Raw genomic sequence first — 6,955 nt, 5'->3', positions numbered from 1 at the left:
GGTTTTTTTTTTTTTTTTTTTTTGCTCTTTGAGGTCTTTTGTTGATCCATATGAATGTTCGGATTGTTTTTTGTTTTTTTTTTTTTCCATTTCTTTGAAGAATGTCATTGGTATTTTGATGGAGATTGCACTGAATCTGTAGATCACTTTGGGTAGTATAGACATTTCGGCCATATTAGTTCTTCGAATCCAAGAGCATGAAATATCTCTCCATCTTCTTGTGTCTTTTTGAATTTCTTTCATTAGTGGTTTTTAGTTCTATTTTGAGGATCATACAGCAGTTCTTTTGGAGAATAATCCTACCATTGGGAGTATACAATGTTCTTCATGTTTTGACTCAGATTATTAACTTTCTACAAGAAAAAAAATGTCCTTCTCAGTGCATTATGAGTAGGTGCAATATGTTAATTTGTGTAATTGTTGGTGAAACTAACTTGGATCACTTGAGAAAGATTGTGCCTCCCAGACATCACCATTATATAATTATTATGTTCCCTAATTAATTTCTGAGGTATCCATCATGCTTATTATATAAATATCATGTTCTTCATTATGGAAGTAGTCAGTAGTTTTAGCATTCATTGATTATCTTGTCTGAGTTAATTACTAATAATGATCATTGTAAGTGTGCTGTTCTAACCACATCATTACTTTTACATTTGTTAGCTGGAAATTTTAATATGAAGAAATGCTTCATCTATCTGTCTATCTATCTATCCATCCATCTATCCATCTATCTATCTATCTGTCTTTCTGTCTATCTAATCATTCAGCCATCAGTTTGGACTGCTGAAATTTTTTATTCAATGGTTTTGTGTTATTATTATCATTATTTTTAGAAGCTTAACTTTTCTTTATTTGGATCCTCCAGGCTTGCTTCTCTGTCCTTTTAACATCTTCCCACCATTTTTGAGCATTTTTTTTTACTTTGATAGGCCCAGATGTTTCAGGCTCACCTTGCATATTCCCCACTTTCACCACAAAACAGCTATGTCTACAAATGTTCTGATTACTCTTAATTAAGAGTCATATTTATAAAGCAATAACTCTTTGGACTTTTAATAATGTATATTTTTATTATAGATACTTATATGACTTTATCATAAGGATATCATGAATTTCTAATATCGTCATTTAAATAATGCTTTAGCTGATTAGTGTACAAACCAGCCTTTAAAGATTTTACCATTATTATTGTTAACCAATTTTGGCCAATCGTGTTTCACAAATGCAAAGAACACATTGTCATTACAAAACTTAGATGATGTTGGTCATATCAAAGCTGTCTCATACCTCCTGGCATCATCCCAAACCATCTTAAATTGATTCAAACATTAAAATTAGTGGTAGAAAAACTTTATGCTCGGCCCTCTAGAGATGTCCCAATCCTGCCACGTTGGTAATTATCATAAACCATGAAAATAGTTGTGCCTCAGTATCCATAGTTCACTTTCCGTGTTCTGTTATACACTGTCAATCAGAGTCCAAATATATTACAGAGGAATAAATATTTTCAGAAAGAAAGAGAGACAGACAAAGACCACATTCACATAACTTTAATTGCAGTATATTGTAATATTTGTTCTATTTTATTATTAGTTACTGTTGTTAAACTCTTACTGTGCATAATTCATAGAAATAAACTTTATCATAAGTAAGTATGTATAGAAGAAAACATGGTACATGTGGAGTTCAGTACTATCCACAACTAAGACATCCACTGTGGGTCTTCCAAACTATCCCCCAAGGCAAACAAGAGAGGATTTCTGTAAATGTAAAATTAGAGAAATGCTTAAACCCCTGCTTCCAGGAACGTTAAACATTTTCAAATGGATTTCATTCACTTGATTACACTATACAGCTTGAAATATATTTGTAATTGTTTATATTCTGGATAGATTAAAGCTTTCGACATCTTTTTCCCCTTTATTCCTGAATTACCTCAAAAGGCAATTTAGAGATTCTCAGTCAATTATTTCATTGTCCTTACAATCAGTGAGCTAGGAACACATCACTCTACATCGCTGTCAATTAAAGTTCGAGTTTTCACAGGAAGTTTTCTGTCATAATACTAATTTTAACCTAGGATTTTCAGCTGCCACATAGGTCCAAGTTGATCAGCCAGAGTAATGTGTTGATGTCACTTTCTGACATTTAAAATAACCATTTTATCTCCATATATTCACATTTCTTTTTTTTTTAATTTTATTTTGTCGATATACATTGTGGCTGATTATTGTTGCCCATCACCAAAACCGCCCTCCCTCCTCCTTCCCCCCTCCCCCCACCAATGTCCCCTCTGTCTGCTTGTCATATCAACTTCAAGTAATTGTGGTTGTTATATCTTCTTCCCCCCCAACCCCGTTTTTTTTTTTTTTTTTTTTTTTTTTTGTGTGTGTGTGTGTGTGTGTGTGTGTGTGTGTGTGTGTGTGAATTTATATATTAATTCTTAGCTCCCACCAATAAGTGAGAACATGTGGTATTTCTCTTTCTGTGCCTGACTTGTTTCACTTAATATAATTCTCTCAAGGTCCATCCATGTTGTTGCAAATGGCAGTATTTCATTTGTTTTTATAGCTGAGTAGTATTCCATTGTGTAGATGTACCACATTTTCCGTATCCACTCATCTGATGATGGGCATTTGGGCTGGTTCCAACTCTTGGCTATTGTAAAGAGTGCTGCGATGAACATTGGGGAACAGGTATACCTTCGACTTGATGATTTCCATTCCTCTGAATATATTCCCAGCAGTGGGATAGCTGGGTCGTATGGTAGATCTATCTGCAATTGTTTGAGGAAGCTCCAAACCATTTTCCATACAGGCTGCACCATTTTGCAGTCCCACCAACAATGTATGAGAGTTCCTTTTTCTCCGCAGCCTCGCCAGCATTTATCGTTCCTAGTCTTTTGGATTTTAGCCATCCTAACTGGGGTTAGATGGTATCTCAGTGTGGTTTTGATTTGCATTTCCCGGATGCTGAGTGATGTTGAGCATTTTTCCATATGTCTGTAGGCTATTTGTATATCTTCCTTAGAGAAATGCCTACTTAGCTCTTTTGCCCATTTTTTAATTGGGTTGCTTGTTTTCTTCTTGTAAAGTTGTTTGAGTTCCTTATAAATTCTGGATATTAATCCTTTGTCAGATGTATATTTTACAAATATTTCCTCCGACCCTGTTGGTTGACTTTTAACTCTGTTAATTGTTTCTTTTGCTGTGCAGAGGCTTTTTAGTTTGATATAAACCCATTTGTTTATTTTTCCTTTGGTTGCCCATGCAACCAAAATAAAGGTGGTCGTGTGTTAGTGAACTCCCGCAGTTTTTGTTTGTATGAGAAATATACTATTTGCCCTTCATTTCGGAAGGATAGCCTTGCAGGGTAGAGTATTCTTGGCTGGCAATCTTTGTCTTTTAGTATTTTGAATATATCATCCCATTCCTTTCCAGCTTTTAGGGTTTGTGATGAAAAGTCTGATGTTAGCCTGATTGGGGCCCCCTTATAGGTGATTTGACGCTTCACTCTTGCAGCTTTTAATATTCTCTCTTTGTCTCTGAGTTTTGCCAATTTGACTATGACATGTCTTGGAGAAGGCCTTTTTGGGTTGAATACATTTGGAGGTCATTGAGCTTCCTAGATCTGAAGATCTGTGACTTTTCCTATACCTGGGAAGTTTTCTGCCACTATTTTGTTGAATATGTTTTCAATGGAATCTCCATTTTCCTCCCCTTCTGGAATACCCATGACTCAGATATTTGAGCGCTTAAGGTTATCTGATATCTCCCTCAGATTTTCTTCAATGTCTTTGATTCTTTGTTCTTTCTTTTTGTCTGCTTGCGTTATTTCAAACAGCCCATCTTCAAGTTCAGAGGTTCTCTCTTCAACTTCCACAAGCCTGCTGGTTAAACTCTCCGTTGTGTTTTTTTATTTCGCTGAATAACTTCTTCAGTTCAGCAAGTTCTGCTACATTTTTTTTTCAGGATATTGATTTCCTTGTACATTTCACCTTTCAGGTCCTGTATACTTTTCCTCATTTCATCATGATGTCTAGCTGAGTTTTCTTCTATCTCATTCAGTTTCCTTAGAATTATCACTCAAAATTCCTTGTAAGTCATTTCAAGGGCTTCTTGTTCTATAGGATCTTGAGTTTGAGATTTATTAATTTTCGTTGGTGTACTTTCTTGATTTTTTGTATTTCTGGTATCTTTTTTTTTGATGTTTATTCATTGTGGCAAGGGGTTTCACAGTCCACCGGTTTGAGACTATTGACTAACTAAGATGTTGCTGTGGTTGCCAGTTTGGTATGGCTACCTCCGGTGACTGCTCTGTTGGCCTCTAGTGACTTGTGTGTATGGTTGCCTTGGGTCTTGGGCCTATCTGGGGAGCCACCTCTCTGGTCAGCTTGGACTCTGCTGGGCTGCTGGATCACGGGGTGGTACCGCAGGGTGTGTGGTCTCTGCTGAGCTTTCACTTCCCGTGCAGGAGTTCTCCCTGTTCCGTGCGCTCTGGCCTGGGCTGTTGGATCATGCTGTGGTGGCCCCACAGGGTGTGTGGTTTCTGTCAAGTCTCTGCCTCCCTAGCTGGACGTCTCCCCACTCTGTGCACACTGGGCTGGGCTGGGACGTGTCTTCTGCAACCCTCGTCTATCAGCTGGGCCTTCAAGTCCCTGCTCGGCACCACCTCACCGAGGAAGTCTACCAGGTTTCTGCTAGGCACAGACGACCGGTCGCTCTGGGTGACTTTGTAGCACTGTGTAGATCTTTCTCGGGACTTATCACATTCCTCCTGGTATTGCGGTTATTTGTGTACTTGTTTTATCCACCTTGGGCTGCTCAGTCGGTCCCGCGGCATGGTTCGGGTGCTCCCAGGAATCTTCTTTTATGCCGGCCTGAAACCTCAAATCCTGAATAGGGCAGCTGGCCGCCTTCAGCGCAGCCCCAGCCTCCGGGATCCTGTCTGCATCCACAGCAGCCCTGGCGCCGTGTTCCCTGTTTGGAGACTCACTTTTGCAGCTAAGAAACAGTTCTTTTCCTGCTCTGTACTTCAAAGCTGTTGCCTGTAAATGGGGCAGCCTCTCCTGCCAAGGGCAAAGTGGCAGTCAGCCCCCACGACCGGCCACCAGCAGTGGTCCTCCCTTAAGAGACGGCAAGAGGAAGGTCCACAAGTTTCCCTGCTGCCTAAGGCCCAGTGGCCGCCTTTTACACCTCAGCTACTCCACTCCGACCGCCGCAGCCACCGCCATCTTGAAGCCCCACATTTCTGATTCTTTAAAATGAAGTAATCATTTTAACCAAAATATTAAATATTCTAATTTAGCTATCTCGTTTACTAACATGGCTACTCAATCTAAGACAATACTCATATCCATGAAATGTTTTCCCATTTCCATGGCCAGAATGTAAATAATTTTCATTCTTAAATGAATCCTCTTCTTGGGGAATTTTTATTATTTTTATTGAATAGGCAAACCAAATGTTTTAAGAGGAGCAATCCACTGAACTAAAATTATCCATTCATTCACATGGTCCTCTTTTTCCGCAGTGCTCTGTAGAAGGCGCCCTTCACCTGATCGTTCCTCAGACTGTAGATGAGTGGGTTCAGCAATGGGTTGAAGAGGCTGTAAAATAGGGTGAGGATTTTCTGCTGCTCCTGTTGTTGACTGATTTCTGGGACCAAGTAAACCATCATACCTATGCCAAAGTAGAGCCCAACCACACAGAGGTGGGAGGAGCAGGTGTAAAAGGCTTTCTTGCGGCCCTCCTTTGACTGGATCTTCAGGACGGTCCGGAGGATGCGCAGGTAGGAAAGAAGTATCAAGGAAAGGGGTCTGACTAAGACAAACACACCACCAGCAAAGAGAAAAATTTCACTGGTCCCGGTGTCAGCACAAGCCAGTTGGAGGACAGATAATGTTTCACAGAAGAAGTGGTTCACTTCCTGAGGTCCACAGAAGTACAGCCTAAAAAGGAGAATTAGATTTATTAGGGCCAAGAAAAATCCACATGCCCAGGAGGTGACAGCCAGGACCGTGCACACTCTCCAGTTCATGATGACAGTGTTTTGAAGAGGATGCCAGATCGCCACAAATCTGTCATAGGACATTGCCACCAAAATCATGCACTCTGTAGATGCAATAGTCAAACCCAAATTCATCTCAATAATGCATGTGATAACGGTCATAGTTTTTTGTTTGCGTCGCTAGGTTTTCCAACATGCTGGGTAAATTGCTGGAAGCATAGGAAATGTCAATTATGGCCAGGTGTGAAAGGAAGAAGTACAAGGGGGTGTGCAGTCTGGGACCAGGTAGATGAGTCCCAAGATCGTGCCATTTGCCATCAGGCTGAAGACATACAACAGGGAGAAGACCAAGAAGAGGAGCACCTCCATCTCTGCACTGAGCTGGAATCCCAAGAGGATGAGCTCTGTGATCCATGACTGGTTGCCCCCCATTCCTTATTGACAATGTGGAAAGGTCCAAAATAAGATGAAATGGTCAGAGTTGGAGAATTGAAATTTGGAGCTATTTATCTCCAAGTGAGTTGAAAGGAAATTTTAATACTTGTTTCTGCTTGACCTTTTTTTTTCATGTTTCTCTGCCTGTTTGTTTTTAACTTTTTATTGTGAAGTAATTCAAATTTTCTGATAAGTATCAAGAGTTATAAACAGTGCTTCTAAATACACCTCATCTAGATTCACCAATATTAATACGTTCCGTTTTCTAATTTTTCTATTTTCTCCTTATAAATATGCATTATTTAATTTTTTTCTGTGTTATGTAAGGCTAACATTCTATCCATGATACCAATTTGCACATACCTTTTAAATTTTATCCACCAATACAGTTATTCACTAATTTAACCAGAGTACCACTACCAAAATCAGGAAATGTAATGTTGACATGATACTCTTCTCTAAATATACCATTTTCTGTCCCTCATGTCCTAGATGCAAGCCAAGT

The 6,955-nt window shown here is 39.4% G+C and overlaps 1 pseudogene; it reads right to left on the bottom strand.

Moving 5' to 3' along the window:
- Window positions 1-5,514: 5,514 nt before the first annotated feature.
- On the bottom strand, window positions 5,515-6,447 carry LOC134380429 (olfactory receptor 2A2-like; annotated as a pseudogene).
- Between the last annotated feature and the right edge of the window lie 508 nt (window positions 6,448-6,955).

This window comes from Cynocephalus volans, chromosome 6 (assembly GCF_027409185.1).
Source record: "Cynocephalus volans isolate mCynVol1 chromosome 6, mCynVol1.pri, whole genome shotgun sequence".
NCBI classification, from domain to species: Eukaryota; Metazoa; Chordata; class Mammalia; order Dermoptera; family Cynocephalidae; genus Cynocephalus; species Cynocephalus volans.
The sequence above is the reverse complement of the archived record's forward strand: the minus strand, read 5'-3'. Positions and strand labels throughout refer to the sequence as shown.